General features: G+C 43.4%; 1 protein-coding gene across 2 annotated transcripts in view; it reads left to right on the top strand.

Annotated features, from left to right (window-relative positions):
- Elk (Eag-like K[+] channel) overlaps positions 1-18387 on the top strand; it is a 365673-nt gene that overhangs the window by 187199 nt on the left and 160087 nt on the right. Inside the window, exon 1 of one of the 2 annotated variants that reach the window (XM_084594746.1) lies at positions 224-1178. The exons of the other annotated variant lie outside the window; for it this stretch is intronic. The gene's annotated coding sequence lies outside the window, so the exon portion shown is untranslated. Of the gene's footprint in view, positions 1-223; positions 1179-18387 lie in introns of those variants that run through there. 2 annotated transcript variants of the gene reach the window in all.

Below are 18387 nucleotides of genomic sequence, written 5' to 3'. Positions count from 1 at the left end.
AAATCACCCAGGCTCGATTCAGAAACAAGAAAGCAAGCTCTCGCTGGAAGTAACAAGAGACAAAAATAAAAGAGCATAAAAACAAGAAACTGCTAATTTAATCTACATTGAGAGCGCTCTACGAAAGCCGCGAACTACGGCGTATATACCTACGTCTGTTGTACTTTGCAAACATGACGTCATTCATACGATGTATAGAACGTGCCCAGCAAGGAGGCGTTGACGCTATCATTGCTTCGAAATTTAGTCAACTTTGAGCACAGCAGCAGCGACGATCCAACTTTCTAATGTCGACACTTCCAGTTCTCCGCACGGCAGCGACCACCTGTTGCGGACATTCCACATCTCACCGACCTCCCACGCAGCTGCGTGACCGATGCAGCCCCAATCCCGTCATGCAGCGCGCCTGACTGAAGAAGCCGCTTTACGTCGGCGTCGAGTGGAGGCGAGACGCTGGCTCCCCCTCTCAAGTCGATGACAACAATCACCCAGGGCGACAGCGGCGAAGAAAGCAGGATTCAACGTCGGTGACACGGTGTTGATATAAGAACAAATAGAGGTATACGTTTACCCATCGCGTTCCGGCGCAGCTCGGAACAACAGTAACAACGTCCACATTAATAACGCCGAGGCGTGGTTGCAGCAAGAAGGAAAGCAGTCGCTCCCAACGCACGTCATCCGCATAAAGGCGTCATTGAATGTGGCATCTTACGTCATGAGTGATTACAATGAAGAAAGCCGGTCGGTCTAATTGTGTGACAGAGATGCTTGCAACGCCCTCGCGTTTCCGCGGAAACACTCTAGGCGAAATGCGGGAGTAGGGAGGGCGGAAGCTTACGTTCGTAGATGCCAGGACACGGGAACAAGTGCGCGCGAATGTCATCACGTGTACAGCGTGACGCACCTGGGGCCCTTTGGCCTGCGGCGAACAGCAGCTGAAATGCAGCGGCAGATGGACAAGCGGCCCTTATCGGGCCCGTAAGTCTTCGATGAGTCAGTGCATCTGAAGCTGTAAGCGAAAACCAAATATTTTATATGCCGGTACGTAACAAAGCGTACAAGCGAACGAGACACGTACAGGATGCGGAAAGGCCTGAGGCCAGTGATCGACGTTTCTTCGAGAAAACTTGCTTTCGTCTCTGCACAGAATGAGTCGGCGGTCAGTGGTCACTGATTTGGTGAGTAGACTGAATATTGCGCCTGCCCTTTGATAATTTCATGTTTAGCAGTAATTTCAATTTAGCATAACAGCATTTCATAGTTAGCAGTAATTTAGCAATTTAGCAGTAATAGCAGTAATCTATACAGTCGCAGGTAAAAGCTACTCTTGGTGTTTTTGTCATTATAGAAACGGCCGCTGAAAGCCCATTGTCTTTCCTTTTTCGTAACTTTTTTTGTGTGTGCTAAATATCCTTTCCGTCCTGCGTAAAAACAAAGCTTGTGTTTATGCGCATACGCTATATCACGGGCTCATGAAAAGGCTTCAGATTTTCACATCATGCTCGAATGTCATTTGCAGGCTAGAATCGATACATACTTGGATTTGAGGAGGTTTTGTAACCATCTCAACTTTAACTTCGAATTCAATATATGCATACCAGAGCCATCGATGACTGCCCAGAACCGGATATGAGATTTATTCGCCTCATTCTTCGTCCTCATAGTACATGGACTCATTCCATTCTTCGTATTCAGACGTCTCAAGGTGGATTTCTACGATGACTCATTGTTTGAGACCCACTGGGTTCTCATCTTCATGTTTCAATGAATATAATTGCTTTAATTCATTGGAAAATAAACAGGCGATATTTTGTATTCACGTTAGAAATTACGCTCAGTGCCTCATCATTTGACGGAAAACGCAATATATTGCAATAACTCGGCAAGTTCAGGTATTTTATCAACATGCTTTGTTATTTAGCACTAGAGGCCACAGCGGTAGATTGATGGAAGGCGCACCCACCTCGCGTGCTGGAGGTGCGGGTTCGATCCTCTATGCCGCCGAGTATTAACAGGCAATACAACGGGTATAGAAACATTCGTCTGGTCTGGCACTCAGCTCAACTTGTGTTAATGGCTTGGAGAAAAGGTCTATGACACCTCCTTGAGTGAAGAAAAAATATCTTGCGTCCAGTATGTCTTTGGCTCAAGCCATCCTTGCACCATTGAAATGCATCATCATCATCATCATTACCATCATGACCGTTATTACCATATACTGACGTAAGTTGCCTAGTTGCATGGCTGAAGGCATGAAACTTCCCAAGGCATGAAACTTCACTTTCCAGCCTTTATAGTACTGAGAAGTGTCCAAGAAATGTAACCTTTCAAAATAGATGATATCAAGAAGAGCACTGAACACGGGCAGAGAGGGGTAAGCCTCAGTTCGCAGGTCGAACCAACGTTTCGACAAGTGGACTTGTCTTCGTTTGGGCTGAAGATGCCACTCGTTAGATGATGCTACTCGTGACAAAGCTACACCTCCGACTACGTCTGAATCAACCGTTACCAATGGCACTCATGTTTATCGTTAGTTACTCTAAAATCAAGGAGTAACCCACTTAATTTTATTATTACATTTTGTTCCTTATGTCTGGTTAAGCATGCCTAATAACTTTAGGTAAATTTGTACCATCACTGTTCCCCCACTAACACACTGTTTTTCTTCTCTAAATTTTTCTTTTTCTTTTTCTGCATGGGCACAAAGGAGGCCACTTGAAGTATCATTCCTTCAGTCATGAGGCCTACCTCAATTTGCACACAAATATGTCAAACATTTTCCTCTCAACACGAGTACACCCGTTTGGTGCCGTGGTTGTAATTCTGGGAATTAGCTTGACAATGTACCGCTAAATTTGGCAAACTAATTGAATATGTATATAATTAGGCGCGATCACCTTCATACAGTTTGTAGAAGTCTGAGCGCGTCTGTCTGGAACCCTAGAATGGTGGACTGCTGAAGCCTTTGGTGCCCTTTAACGAAGTCTCCATGTTCAAAAAAGCGGCACAGCTGCTTGCTTAGTACGTGCTGTCGTGGAGAGAGCGGCTGATTGTTTCGTCGGAAAAGTCATCGGGAGAAAGCAAATACGGTAAATACCATCGCCACACAGTCGAAGGCCGTACGAGGTGCCGTCTATGTTCCCGACACTTTCATATCGTAAATTATTCGCAAGGGAGTGCGAAATATATACCCTCGCCAAGTCTAGATCTACGTTCATTGAAAATATGCGTTCATTGAGGGCACGTTAATAAAGCTTAGAATTGCGATTAAGCGAGGTTAGCATTCGCGTTTACCGCGCGCCCATACAGCGACTGACGATGCTGGAGATCGCGTATTCGGAAGTGGTATTGTGCGAGAGTTTTTACAATACGCGTCAGCTCTTTCAGCCGCTCACCGACGCTCCAAAGAAGAGTTGTATGGCGTGACCAACTAGTGCCAGCAGTTTCGCAACTCCGTCAGCCTTTGGCGAGAGTAATTATCTGCCCGCGTCGAAATCGAAGCCGCATCCGCGTCTCGTTTCCAAGTCGTGACACCTCCGGCTCTGACGATGCGGGCGAAAAATGTATATGCGATTCAGCCGGTTCACTAATTGAGCTAATAAAATCTACGACGTGCTTTAAAGAAGTTTTAACGCTGAAACTCGAGTATTCGGAGCAGGGGCCGGCCAAGATGTTTTCCTTACTGTGTTCTTTCTGAGGTACGCCTTTGCCGCGGTCCGACGCACAGAATTTCCGATAAATCCCCGTCGGCTCACATTACTTACGGTAAGGAATTTCCCGCGACCACGCTGATAACAATATAAATAACAGCAGATTGCAGCAGCTTCTCTGAACCGCAAGCTATATTGATAACGAGCAACAGCATACTGAACAAGCGCGGGCTTACAAAATCATGAACTTTGAACCACACATCTTCGTAAATGCTCCCCCTGCACTTAATGAATGTGTGGGAACAAAGAAAATCTTCTTAGTCACCAGTTCACTGAGGGACATGTTTTTTTTTTTTTTCGGCTACATGTTTTAAAACTGAAAAAACTAAAATGTAAGATGGCTTTAAACGCACTCGTTTTCTGCGATAACAGGGTTACATTCTTCAGCCGACGCTTTGTTTGAGCAACCTTTGAAGCAGTGCGGATCACTTACCGTATAGCTCTAGGCTGCGTCACCCGTTTCAATGACGTCGGCATGATCGCGTGTCGCTGCGCTTCACTGATTGCGCGCGATTGCGGCTTTGACATAAATGACGTAAACGACACCTAATGACATAAATGCATTCACTGCATGGTTTAGAGGGTGCGGCAAAGCCTTCGGACAATTATGTCTGGCGAAGTGTTTCGGTTGACAATAATCCAGTTTAGATTCAAACTGTCAGTGCACGTATTGTCGGCCACCTTAAAAAAACGATGGATTCATTGAAAAAAAAAAAAAAACGCTTTCACGGACACATAGCAGCGTAGTTTATCATTGCCGAGTTTTTTTTTAATTATTAATCGACTTTGCTTCGTACTAATGAAGGTAAGGTTTTATTTTTTCTTTGAAGAAGAAACTTATAACTGCCCTCTGCAATAACCGTAAGAGTTAGCATATTCCCCAGTCTTTAAACTACATATTCAAAACCTTCTTTTTTTTTTTTTTATTGCGTGAAGATAAAAAGATTAACTAAATGTGAAGATGGTAGTATTGTTCTTGTAGAAATTAAGAAATCTCGACATATGAGGTATGTGGGAAAGGCGTGCAAAAACGTTAAGCAGGTGTGAAGAGAAAGCATTAATTTGAACGTAATGATGCATTACATGTACTTTCATTCGATAAGGGGCCAGGCGCAGTGCTGTGAATAACTAAAAAAAAAAAAAAGGAGCGAGAAAGGAGAGTGTTCCGTCTGGTTTCCTTTGCACAAGATGTAAAGAGAGGAGTGAACGCATGGGTAAGAAGGTGTACTGTTAAGAAAGTTTGGCAAAAACCTTATGGTACTCTCACACGCGAAGGAGCCGGCAACAACTTGGTCTATGAGCACAAAAACATGAGAGCAGTAATCCTAGCAGAGACCATTGCGAACGCGTTTCACATACGTTCCACTTATAACTGGAACCTATGTGCAACGATATCAAGAGTGTAGTAACGAAATGCGCAATGTCAAAGCAACGATACACAGAACATCATTATTAGTGATGTGTGAACACTCTCACTGGCAAAGGCTTACGCGTGTTCACCTGCATAACAAGTGTGGTTATATGACCATGAACGCAGCGTACATCTGTGCGTAGTTTTGACAAGATGGTTGCCAGGGGTCTACTACGTGGTACAGGAACCACGATTAGGGTAATCCATTGTTTTATCAGACTGCCGCAAAAATGTTTGCTGTTTGTAAAGTATTGCAATAACTCTGAGCTTCTGTCTGGTTGTTTTTGAGTACGCGCCTAATGATCATCTTTCGGCAATGAGAGTTTTTCTTTGTTGTTGTTGTTGTTTGTTTCTTCTTTAGTGCATGCTTTCTCTGCGGTGAAGGGGCCAGCTGTGAGGAGGTTGTACTGCCTCTCTTGGCGAAAACTATTTCTTCGTTTTTGTTCTTGTGTACGGCATAAGCGTATCTTTGGAAATGCGTCGTGTTTTACAGGTTTTAAAGGCCGCATTGAAGCTACTAATTTAAAATGCCTCCGAATACGCAATTGGGCAAAGTGATTGGAGAGCGCGTATTATTACCCCTGCAGCTTACGTCACGCTGAAAGATATCGTATGCGCAGTCATTAAAAATGTAGTAATTCTGTATGTTTGCCTATTTGGCATACATAAGCCTACCCTTGCTATAGAAATTGCATTAGGATTCTTCACGTCAGTGTTCAGCGATTAATGCACAATCGCAAAATGCACGAAGCAATAATGAATTTAAAGTAACAAGCAAATATCTTGGATTACGCGGTTTCAAAGCTTACAGCCATGCCATGTTTGAGTGCGGTACATTAACAGATCTAATATATTGTCCCAGCGAGCATCACAATTGTTACTGTTTCGAAAACTAGAACCACGTAGGTCTGCGTTGTAAGGTCACCTTAGAATTGGAGAACAGCCATCGTATCGATGCCTTTTGCGACTAATAGCACTTGAGCTCCGGCAATTTTCAAAATGAAGGTAAGGTTGATGCCTGATCAAGGTTGCATTAGGGGAATATTTGGCGGCTCCATGACCCTATTTTGGCTCTTCAACTTGCGGTGAATGGCCGAACGTAGAAGGTCGAAATTGTGACAGAATAGTGTGGCCACAAATACTGGTTCAACTTACGGGAGAAAAAATACAAAACGAGCGAGAGCGCCTTCCATCCCACAGCGTTCTTATAACTTTGCGAGTCTCAAGACATCCTAGCACTTCACTTATAGTCTACTGTGCCCACTTATCCCAGAGATATTTCTCTCACCAAAAGCTAAGCCTTTTCTAGGCCCGAAAAGGGCAAAGAATGGTTGCAGGTATTATCGCCATACATGTATATTTCTCGTTGTGAATCCCTTGCACTATAAGACATATGGGTAGTCAAGGGGAGCTGACCATGATGAGCGTTGCGAGATTTAATTGAAGGCAAGTAATATGTCTAGTAATAATAATATAATAGGCTAGTAATATGTAATATGAAGGCATGTAATATGTAGGCAAGTAATTTGTCGGCAAGTAATATGTCTCTTGACACACACACACACACACACACACACACACACACACACACACACACACACACACACACACACACACACACACACACACACACACACACACACACACACACACACACACACACACACACACACACACACACACACACACACACACACACACACACACACACACACACACACACACACACACACACACACACAAACACACACACACGCACGCACGCACGCACGCACGCACACACACACACACAAGAAAACATCCTAATAGCTGCGGATAGGCAGAGAGCAGAATCTCACGCAAAATACTTGCATGGAGCTCTCCTCCGTGTCTGTTTTAATCGCTTTCATAAACAAACATAACGGAAGAAAAGCTACTTTCTTCGAGGTTAAACAAACGCGTAATTTTCTCTCTTTTACCTATCATGAACACTTACTGAAGCCGGCGTCAAAAATATTCATGAGAACCTAGACCATGCCTGTTCCGAAATGCACCACGGTCAAAACTCATAAGCAAAGCATGTGGTGAGGCTTTGCACTCTCCTTTTTTGCATCACGTCTCTAACGTAACGCGTTTTTATAACTTAAACTAACTTAAAAGCCGAGATAACTTAAAAGCCGTATAACGAGAAGCTTTAAGAAAAAAAAAAGTGCTCCCCTCGCATTAAATATCCAAAATACGTCCTCGGAATTTTTTTTTTTTTTTTTGCACTTGATCATGGACCCGCTTTTCTTTACGATAAGTGCCTCGTCGTCTCAACCAGATTCGATGTCAGCATATCTGCTGGCGGAGTGTGCGGCTGACATTCGTCGAGAAGAAATACAAAGAAAAGCAAATCGAATTTGGGACGGGCGTCTGACGCCCATCTAACGCAAACCCATACACAGAGAGGGAACCGTTAGCGGTTCGGCAGTATAGCTTTATACTATGTCGCCCGCACATAAATAAAGCACGCTCGGACAAGAGGACTTTTGTCGTTTACGGCCTCGAAGAACCCCCTTTTCGCGGGAGATTTATGGCATCCCCCAGATCCCCCCGCTAGTGTCGGTCAAGTATCCCCTTCAGTTTTGCCGCGTTCGCTATGTACAGGCGTGTCCTTTAGCCGGTCGTATAAAGCCCAGATCATGATCGAGCCCGCTAATCCCGTTCTTATGTGTTTTACGGCGTGGCGAAAAGGGAACATAAATAAGAAAGAGGCGGAATTCACTGACCTCAACCCACTCAAGTTCGGCCTTGACATCATAGAGCAGAAAGCTTATGCCTTTGAGCGCGACACGCAGCCTTCTAAGCCAGCATGAGCTGTGTTTGCTGTACTTGCAAATATTAGCATAGCCGTCGCAGATCGCGGCGTTATCTCAGCAAGCAGATGGTAAAAACAAAGTAAGATGATTCTTAGAGAATAAAAAAAAAACAGGAGTGAATACGGACGCTACAAAAATCTACGGATTGTCCGGGTCATTTAGTCGTCCCCGAAAATGGAGTTGCTGTGTAGAGCTATCTCTCGAAGTCGGAAAGCTGTGTACAACCGATGTTTAGTCTTTCATTACTTTATTATATAGTTAGTCATCAAAAATGCGTATATCAATAAATCTAGCTATGACTACAAGGAATTAAGCTATCACTGCGTGCATCTCTTAGCGCATACATGCATACATGCATACAGCAGTACAGATCGTACAACAAGCAATACTTTTGAGCCCTCTATCAAATTTAACTTTAGCTCGACTGCTGTAGTCTGCAGGAACTGAACTGAAGATTTGATGCTGAGCGTTTTTTCCGCAGAGTACCAGCGATATTCAAACCTACTGCAACCTCGAGTCCTATATTCGCAGCTCGGTTATATTACTAGCCCTGTTAATCGTCGACCAGAACTAAACCAGAGCTTTTTTCCTTAAGATTCTGACTTCACGAGAAAACGACTTTACACTGGGTAACGGATTTTAAACGATTTTGCAGATCAGTAGCCTTTACCCAGCTTTTGTTGGTGACCGGATAAAAAAACGCGGCAGCAACACAACGGAAAACGCATTGACGGTGCTTAAAATTGCTAGTTCTTTTTTTTTTTTCTAGTTGACGTAGACAAAAATGTCGTTTACACCTATTAGTGGCGCCCACCAGAGTCACAAACAAACCACAGTGCAACCAGCGACAATGCAGAATTCACAATTCATAATGCATAGATAATACAATCAATGGGCCAGGAATAGAAATGTCGACTAGAAAATTCGCTCTAAGCCAGGATACGTCCTAACCTCACTAAAATCTGTAGAACTCAAAAACACAAAATATGAGAAAAAAAAACACCAAAAACGACTATCAGAGCATAATGAATCAGCCACAATATAGTAATACCGAAAATTGACCGTAAGTGAATCTGTGCACATGCCACATGCAACTACACGCTGGGGTGCACGAGACGAGAAAAACGACCACAGAATCGACAACGTATCTAGTAACTCCTCAAACTGTCTCTGTCCTCGATAAAGGGTTCAGTTCTGTGGCTATCCGCTTCTGACAAGCATGCGGTGGCAATGGACCTAATGTATTTTGGCGGTCAAAAGACAAAGTTCTGGATGGGGTAGTCGTGCTCTAAAGCTATTGTTATATAGTCAAGGGTTCGACGAAAATTCGTTTGATCAGGCATGGTAGTAAGGTAAAAAGAATGGCAGGCACTGACCAAGTCAACATGAAAAAAGACGTTTCGGAACCCGTACGGGTTACTTAATAACAATGAGGCGGACAAGGCGTGGGAATGGAAATTTAAAGGCGAAGATGGGTTCGTGATGATTGTGCATAGAATAATGGCATGTTTTCTGCAGTGCGATCTATGACTCCGGTTGTCGTTTGAATGATTGATGACTCAAGCAGCTGCCACGTTGTCAGTTTCTTGTCTTTGGCTAAGATTGTAGCATCGTCTCAGGCAATCTGGTGCCCCGTCTTGTGCACGCGCTCTTCCAGTGCACTTGACGTGACGTCTGGGACGTCCAAAACAAAAAGATTGCTTCAAGTGCACTGGCAGAACACGTGCACGAGACGGGACATCAGATTGTCTGGGAAAATGCTACAATCTTAGCCAGACAAGAATCTGACAACGCGGCTGCAGCTTGAGTCAATATTCCCTCAAATGACAACAAGAGTCATGAATCGCACTACAGAAAATATGCCACTTAATCTATGTATAATCATTACGTCACCAGCTACGCTTTTAAATTTTCATTTCCTCGCCTTGTCCGTCTCTTTGTGATCCAGGAACCGTAGTGGTTCCGAAACGTCTTTGCTCATGTTGACTTGGTCAGTGACTGCAATTCTTTTTACCCTATCGTAATATAGAAAACCTGATAACAGGTGTGTGGCATTCTTAGTGTCCGCATGAACCTTCAATGATTATTTTCGAGTTCATTTTTGTGCAGGTGTTTTGTATAACCTGTTCCGATTTGCAAAGGGTAAATGAATTTCTAGACTTATGTCGAGGCATTGCGGAATTGTAAACCGAAAAAGGTTATCGATTTCATGACAGATAGAAGTTCAATAATTTGCCTCTAAACACTTTTTTTTTTTGTGTGTGCGCGCTCATGACAACTTGAATGGGCCTTTTTAAAAACAGCGTATTCAGATCCATAGCAAGCCTCGTTAAAATCAGTAGTATTTGTATGAGCTTGCCTGGCCGCTGCACTTGGCTAAGTGTTTCCTTGAATAAAGTAGTGAATGATTATCCATTCAAAGACTACTAAATGCTGTTTCTTTGAGGCGTTAGAGAATTTTTCAGACGTTTGGTAGACCACCCTAGCATTGTCGCTACTGAACTAGGTTTGTAGAGAGACTTTAATGTAGTCTGTGAGTTGCTGAAGATTCCCAACGTATGTGAATACTGTACTGATATCACGAAGTGCACTTCCAAATAGCGTACATTTTAGCGGATGTTGGCGGTGTATAGTAATCCGGTATACATTTTCTTCGCTCATCCAGCTTTGCATTTGAATTGTAGACGTCGGAGAGCTTTGAAGGCTCAATCCATCAATAATACATGAATGTGACCAAAATAATATTCGTGGTTAAATAGCTATCCGGTGAGTAGCAAGTACCAATCTTCATGCCGTGTTTCTCAACTATCGCTTCGACAGACAACTTGATTTTAGTAAAGAATCAGTTTATCCTGTGCGCTTTTCTTCTTAACAGTCTGCTTTCACGATGCTTTGTTTCGGCGAAGAACTACATCGCCATTAGCATTTGCCATTTTGCTCTTATTCGAGATTCGCTTGGGTTCCAGTCAACAATTGGAACTCAGCTGAAATTTTATAATTTTATAGAGTTCCGCCTAAATACGTTGAACTGCATATCAGGCACCAAAACAAGAACAATCGAACGTGAAACAACGTTCCAGTAGAGCTAATAAAGATCTAATTGAAACAGTGTTCTCCATACACGTAGCTTGAACTTTGATTCGGCGTCGTTCTGAAAATTACTACGTACACTCTCAATCTAGTTCCACTTGCGCGTCATGAGAGTTCCAGTTATAAGTAGAAATTTCCCTTAAATAAGTGAAAGTCCCACTTATAACTGGAACTTTTTTGACGCGTATGTGGAACCAGATTAAGAGTGTAACATCGTGTTGCTTGCAGGAAACTTCCATCTATAAACTGTGATTCACTTGCGAAACCAGCCAGTGATGACGACATCGACATTCGCTTATTGATAGGGTGGAAGAACGGGCTAGTTGGTAATTCATCTTGGAAATCAAACTAGCGCACTTCAAAACAAAGACACAGGTGTTGTCGTTCTCTTCCTGTGTCTTTGTTTTGAAGTGCGCTAGTTTGATTTCCAAGCTTATTGATACTTTCATGCTCGGAAAAGCTCATTTATCCTCATTGTTTGCGCGACAATTTGGAAACGAAATTTTTTTTATTATTACTGCATCGAGCGCCTATGCAAAGGAGTGATATATTTTCATTATGAATCATATGTAACGTTTGCGCGGTTTCAACTTGGTTTGTTCGTAGTATTTACTAATGTTCATTGTTTGCACAAGCTGTTCATATCCTCTGTCGGCATGAATGAACGAAAACAGTTTCCACGTTAAATCACTGCAATGGGACTTAACAGTGTAGTGTGATTAATAATGTACGTGTTACAAGGGGAGCCTTGAAAGCGAAGAAGTAAAATTTTAAAAATTCAATATATTGTATGCGCGTGCAGTGCTTGAAGGCACGCTGATTAAAAGAGACGCGCAATATTACACCAGTATGGGGGAAAAAAGCGGTGGTTTACGCAACATAAGTAATTTCTTCAAAAAAGTAATTATATTTCTGTATCAGGCAGCAATGAAACTTAGCACTGTAAAAGGGAAAGTGTATTGTATCTGCATCATGAAGGAAAGTAAAAGGGAAACAATGTCAGACGCAGATTGAGAACTGCGTCGCCCGAGAACGACTGCCGTCGCTGCTGCCTCGGCTGCAGTGGAAGGGGTCCGGGGCATTCGGCGTCGCAGGGAGCCCGTAATCTGCGCCGTTGCAGCTGTATTTTCAGCGACATAACTTTCTCGCCATATACGCGCCGCAATACCTCAGCCAGCCTCGCCGTGGCATCCCAGCTCGCACGCAACGCCTGCAGTATACGACTCCTGCTCTGCGCTCCTATTTCTTCTCGCATACATGGCTTGGAATGAGAGCCATATATTATGGCGCACCAGCCAAGGCGCATACACGGTGTTCCGCACATTACAATTTCCAGACGGCAAAATGCGCGAACGCGGGTTCCCCTTAATATGCATTTTCATTTCTTCGTTTCAGTGACATTTATGTGCGTGACCTATTATGTTTCATGCGTCGCCGTGGTATAGTTGTTTAAAATTCTTTTTTTTCTTCCTTGCCTGTGTCCTTTATTAACAAAAAAGGCGCGGAGGCCGACAAAAGACACAACGTCGCGGTCGACGAATGTCCTGAATGCCAGAAATGATGTTTCATATGATCAACCTTGCCCTCAATTTCCTTTGCTTGATTTCACAGAAGCACTAAGGGCAGCATGATATTCGTTTTTTGCTGTACGAATAAAGCATGCTCGGGCTCTCATGCTGGGTTGACAATAATCATCATTTATGTCGTGGTCAAAACGCTTGTGAAAGGAGGGTGCTGAAATAATGATAGTTAATAATACAGAACGAGTCGGTCGGCTCGAAAAGTCAAATTGGAGTTGTTTCGTGATAGCCTACGCACCGTTCAGACCTTGGACCTCTAAAGAGCAGCAATACTTGGTGGGCGTCTCAATGTTTTCGCTATTCATATATTGCACTAAAAGATTGTGCTCGGAAAGTTTCTGCTGACCTGAATTAAGCTATGCTATTTCACTCAGCACAGAAATTAATTTAGGATTCCGTTTTATGTAAACGGTGTTTTTCTCAACTCGCTGGTTTTTGGTTGTTGTTGTTGTTGTTGTTGCTGTTGTTGTTCTTGTTTTTTCTCTGCGCTCCACGGCAACACGTCATTGTAATGTCTAGCTTCAGTGTAATGTCTAGACACAGAGTGTAATATATATAGATATGTTGTAGTAGCTACCAATCGTCAATCTTAAGCTTGTTTTCTCGCTTTATTTTTCATGCTAGGCGCGATGTGTGTACATATCCCGACCTGAAATGTCCTTTTCCAAATTTCTTTGCTTTCTCGGCCATTTAAAATCACTACTTCAGTACAGCCGAATGTGTGTGAGACGGCTCATTGTGCATACCGCGGCACGTAGCAGCCGAATATTTTACTCCCTTTCAATGACACCCGTAATCGGGTAGCAGTGCATTGATTGAGAAGAAATTTCATACCCAAGCCTATCATTTCTCTCTAGCCTAAACCTGCGCATTATTTGATGTACGATGTCCACCTAGCAGGCATGTAGCACATTTCCTGCAAGCTCTTCCCATCTTCGTTAAAAATCTCGAGACATGGAGCGTGATGAAATTGTAATTTACCAGAGCACACTCGAATACGATTCGCTTAAAAAGTTATGGTATTTTTATCAGCGAATAAGAATGTCATCACTGGTGCATGAATGCCACACGTGACACGTCTACATTAAGCATGCTCTGTATACATGTATACACGTTCTTGATCAAAATAAGCTATAAGTGGAGGCGGTGGTCATGCCCTGAACAGACTCTTGGTCATCAATATAAACAAAAAGTCCCGTCAGGGCGTATCTTAATTCTGCTATGACAGCTCTATATGGCGCATTAAGAGGAACCATGGCGCCGAAGAGGTGACATCTCCTATGAAATCGGCACCACCCATCATTGGAACTATATTTCGCCTCTTATTTATGTGTCGCCTCATCCGAAGTGACCACTAAAATTCGCAATTACCTCAGTGGTAAATGTCTAGAGAATGGCTTGTTCTTTATCCATGCTCTCTCGCCAGACTGCTTGAGACCACTCAAGGACCGCCAAGATCGAGGGGGGCGGTAAATGAAATTACAAAATGCTGAAGTTAATGCCAGTTAAATGGAGTTATTCGAGAGTAAGACCTGTTAAGCATGTCTACACGGTAAAAAGGCGTTTCTTTTCTATGTCAACTTCTCGCTCTTCATCGGTTTCTGCCTCGAGCAGATCACATATTCTCTTCGCTGCTGCTTCTGGTGAACTATATCAGCTGGATGATCGAAATCAGCCTGACGCCTGCGTTGACGTTTTGGCCCACTTGGACCGGCACGTGCCTCATACGTGGCAAGACTGAGCAGCACAATAACCGGCGAAGAGAAGCAGTTGTTAAACCACTGCCTAGTTACATGGCATTACTGTAGGGAGCATCCGTACACATGATCGGAACAATGCTCGGGTTCTCTGGGTTGAGCTACGGACGATGAAGATGAAGGAGCGGGCAATGCCAAGGACGCTCACACTATGCCCGCTCTGGAGGTTTAAGTGAGTGACCTTGAGAGCTGCAGTGCGAATTAATTAATTTAAAGTACTTTGTATAGCTTCGCTCTAAAATGCGGCAAAGAACCAGAAGCACAGCTTCTTCTCTCCAACGCTGAAACGTGATCTTATAAGAGTAAGTCACATGCAGAACAGGCACCCGTGAAAATGAGGGCCCGGCTCTTTCTAGCTTCTTCGCTTTCCTGGCACAGACGCGAGGCTAGCAGCGTTGCGATATAACTTCGCATTTGCTGAATACGCGTGCTAAATGACAGCAGATATTTGCATCAAAGTTGTCCTTCCGCGATATATATTCTGCCAAACATTGTTCAGTGAAATCTAAGTGCGACGTGGTATAGGTCACACGTACACAAAACACATGCGGGGAGGTCGAGAAAGGCCTTTGATGACGTCGGTTTAAATTACCAGGGTGTCTCTTTGGTGCATCTGTATTTATGGCGTGGGCAAAGCGGCTTGGCAATGCGCTTGTTCCACTGTTTTAAATGTGAGTGCATTTGACGAAACATATAAGAACATCAGAGAAGACTTTAAGTGCCTCCGTGTGAGCCCCTCATCATTCGGAAGCAAAAAATGTGAACATTTTAGTTGTTCGAAAAGAGAGCTATAGATACACCATGTGCCAGGCCAAATTTCAATCTCTGCAAACTTTTTCTTCAAAAAACACTGATTTCAGTGGAAAAAAATGCATCCGATAATCTCCAACGCAATGTCTTTTTTTTTTTTTTTTAATCGCACGCTGTGCCTCCTCGCTGCTGCCTTTCATTAGTCCACACTTTCATTTCCGCCTAGTGCTTGAACTTGTGAACGATTTGAACAAATGGGTACGATTTCAACAAAGGTGCACACTTCGTTCAATAATGTGGGGCTGGATGCATGTCAGAAAGCACTGTCAAGGTGAACACAGGAAACGAGGAGTGCAGAGCATAGAATGGTACAACCGCACAAAAGCATGCATGAGGCAACAAAAACGTGCCCGGGTGTATGCACAAAGCGTATCCACCTTCACACTCCCCTAAGCGCCGCAAGGCGTTAGCCTTTATGATTCGCGGCTTTCTTAGAACTTTGCAACTGCCTCCTGTTGACATCGTGTTTACACAACGGCATCCCCGTCATAACAAACACATGTAAATACCAGTTGAGTCACTATTTCGAGGTAACTTTGAGAGCACGATACGTGTGCGATGGAAGGTGTATGTAAATTAATTTAAATCTAAAAGGGATTCATAACTGAGAGTACAGATATAATTGTAGGCCGGAGGCACAAGCTAGACGCTATTGTTGGCTGCGTAACTATACTTTACAATCAGTCTTCGCTTTAGCTGTAATGTCGCGCACACTGCACTTCTCAGCTCATTATTATGCCGGAGATCAAATAGCCGCCTATGCATGTGAATGCATTTCTCTAGCAGAGAGGTGATCGCTTGGTTACCAACACCTATACTGTGTGCTTTCCTATCTTCAATTTCTATGCACCTTAGTAACCTAAAGTAACCCAGTAGCAATCTTGGGACGCTATTGTGTTGATCAGCCGACAGCAGTCCTGCAAGAGCACAAAGAACTGAAGCAACAGCAGTACAGACGCGATCAATATGTTTTCGGGTGCCTTCCGCATTTTGTTCTTTTATAGTTCTCCGATCACCGTAAACGAGGATCCTAGCGGGTTCAGGTCTTTTCAGAATCGCGCAAGCGATATGAGCTCGTCCGCACAATAGACCGTTCTTCAGTGAGCGACACGCCTCGCGTAACAACGGTGAACTCTTTTATTTGTTCGTTTTTTTTTTCGTTTGCAGTAAAATTTACGGCCGTAAAAAAAGTTAAATTTTTGTAGAAATACAAACGCTACTGCTGAGTAAAGGGAGAGAGCAATGTCACCGCGATAGCCAAAATAAGCAGCTTATTTCGTTCATGTTAACGAAAAAAACTACGACTTTTGGACGTTGCAGTATTTAAAAGGGCCGAATTATGACGCTGATGCACCTACGCGGTAGCAGGAATTTCGCTAAAAAGTTGCAGTCAACGACAATTGTCCGTCCATCAGTATTTTCCGACAGACTGACGACTGTCCGAGAGAATCGATATCCACTAGTCCGTTCGTCGATTCCGCCCGTGGCATGGTTGGTTGGGAAACGGAAGGATGATGGTTCGAATGCGGAGGTGGACACGATTCAGTTCCTTTCGTCTTTGAAATCTTTTTTTTTTTTCTTTTTCTGACAACACGACCTAGAAATTTAGATTTTAAGGGTGTCGCATTACAACACTCAGCCTCAGCGTTAGCAAGATACAAAGGTGATTTGTTGATAGTGCATCTTAAAAGCACTGGGCGCTCTGCACTTAGGCACCACTCAGATAAACAAGGGACAGAAACAAACACCAAAATATGTTGCGCGCGTGAACTTCAACTGTTTATTCGTCGTAATATTTCACTGCTTTCTCAGTTTTTATACTTTGGCTACCCGAAAAATTGTGAAAATATGCGCAACATCAAAGATGAATGACATAATTAAACGACCCCATATTCGTTATTACAATTTCTCCTTCGCGCTGCATCCCTTCAAATCCACTTGGTTTCTCGTCAACATCAACAGGAGATCTTTGATGCATAAAGTGATGAAGATCGTGCGCGTTACCCGCCTTCGCCTTTGTTCAACTATTTTGCTTTAGTCACTAAGGTATCTCCGATACGTTCTCTTTGGCATCACGCTTTTGCGCACCAAGCAATACGCTTCTTCTCGTCATTCACTGTATAAGCCACGTATGTTGACTTGGCAAAAGGTTGTCGCGAACGCATCGCTGTGACGTCACGACGACGAGTTTCTTCTTTTTGTTGGGGGAAGGAGGGGGGGCATGCCGAGGGCAACTCGATCTTATTTTTATTTTCTTTTAAATGTATCGCGCGCATCTTTCTGGGTGTGTTGATCTTCGTCCGGCAGCGGACAGGTGCATTCGCTGCAGAGAAAAATGAACCGGAAAAAACAAATCCGGCTTACTCAATTCAAACTGGTGAGGTTTTGAAGCATAGCTTGTTTCAGCGCGGCCTCTGAGATCCTCGACTACCAAAAAAAAAAAAAAAAGAGTTAGTGCACCGTAGTTCCCCTTGTGTAAACGGCCTCTGGGCGGGAGTCTAGTATTTTCTTGCTTAAAATTTTCATGCAGCTAATAAAACATGCGCTTTCAGCAAAACTACCATCTTTGTTCTTGTGAATTGGTATTCTGTCGATATAAGCGCAGTTCGGTTTGTCATCAGAGTCATTTTAGGCTTAACCAGCGTATACTCTTTGCAACCGATTTATAACACGTATATATAAATGGCTCGGGCATAGCTGATGATTTGAGGAAATTCACGTTAACAGTATAAAATTTTTGTGTGTGAGTTTTAAAGCAAAGCCTCGTTTCAAGGCGACAATTCTTTTTTGCCTTCGACATTCTTCAAGCATTCTGCAACCTTCTGTACAAACGAATTTTGTTGCCGGCGGCTTCCTAGGTTTGGCAGCCACTTCGACATAGCAGTCATCTGTGACAAGGCAGAGGATAATATTCTGAAACATATTCGTTGGAGAGACAAAAAAGCTACAGCCAAGAAAAGGCTACAGTGACAGCCCATGACTTTTCGATGCCCAGTCTATGACTGTTCCCAATTATTATATAGCACTGCTTGCCAGCATACGTGAGACAGGAGGCAGGTAACACCAAAACAGTGGGACGATCTGTTACACGACCTGGCCAAAATATGGACGCGGCCAAAGTACAAGAAGGTCATTACTACGCAGGTCTGAGTTAAATTCTTGCGCATGTTAGATAAAAAGGAAGTTCAA

Source organism: Amblyomma maculatum, chromosome 2, assembly GCF_055883805.1.
Source record: "Amblyomma maculatum isolate TAMU_Amacu chromosome 2, ASM5588380v1, whole genome shotgun sequence".
NCBI classification, from domain to species: domain Eukaryota; kingdom Metazoa; phylum Arthropoda; class Arachnida; order Ixodida; family Ixodidae; genus Amblyomma; species Amblyomma maculatum.
This window is presented reverse-complemented; position numbering and strand designations above follow the sequence as displayed.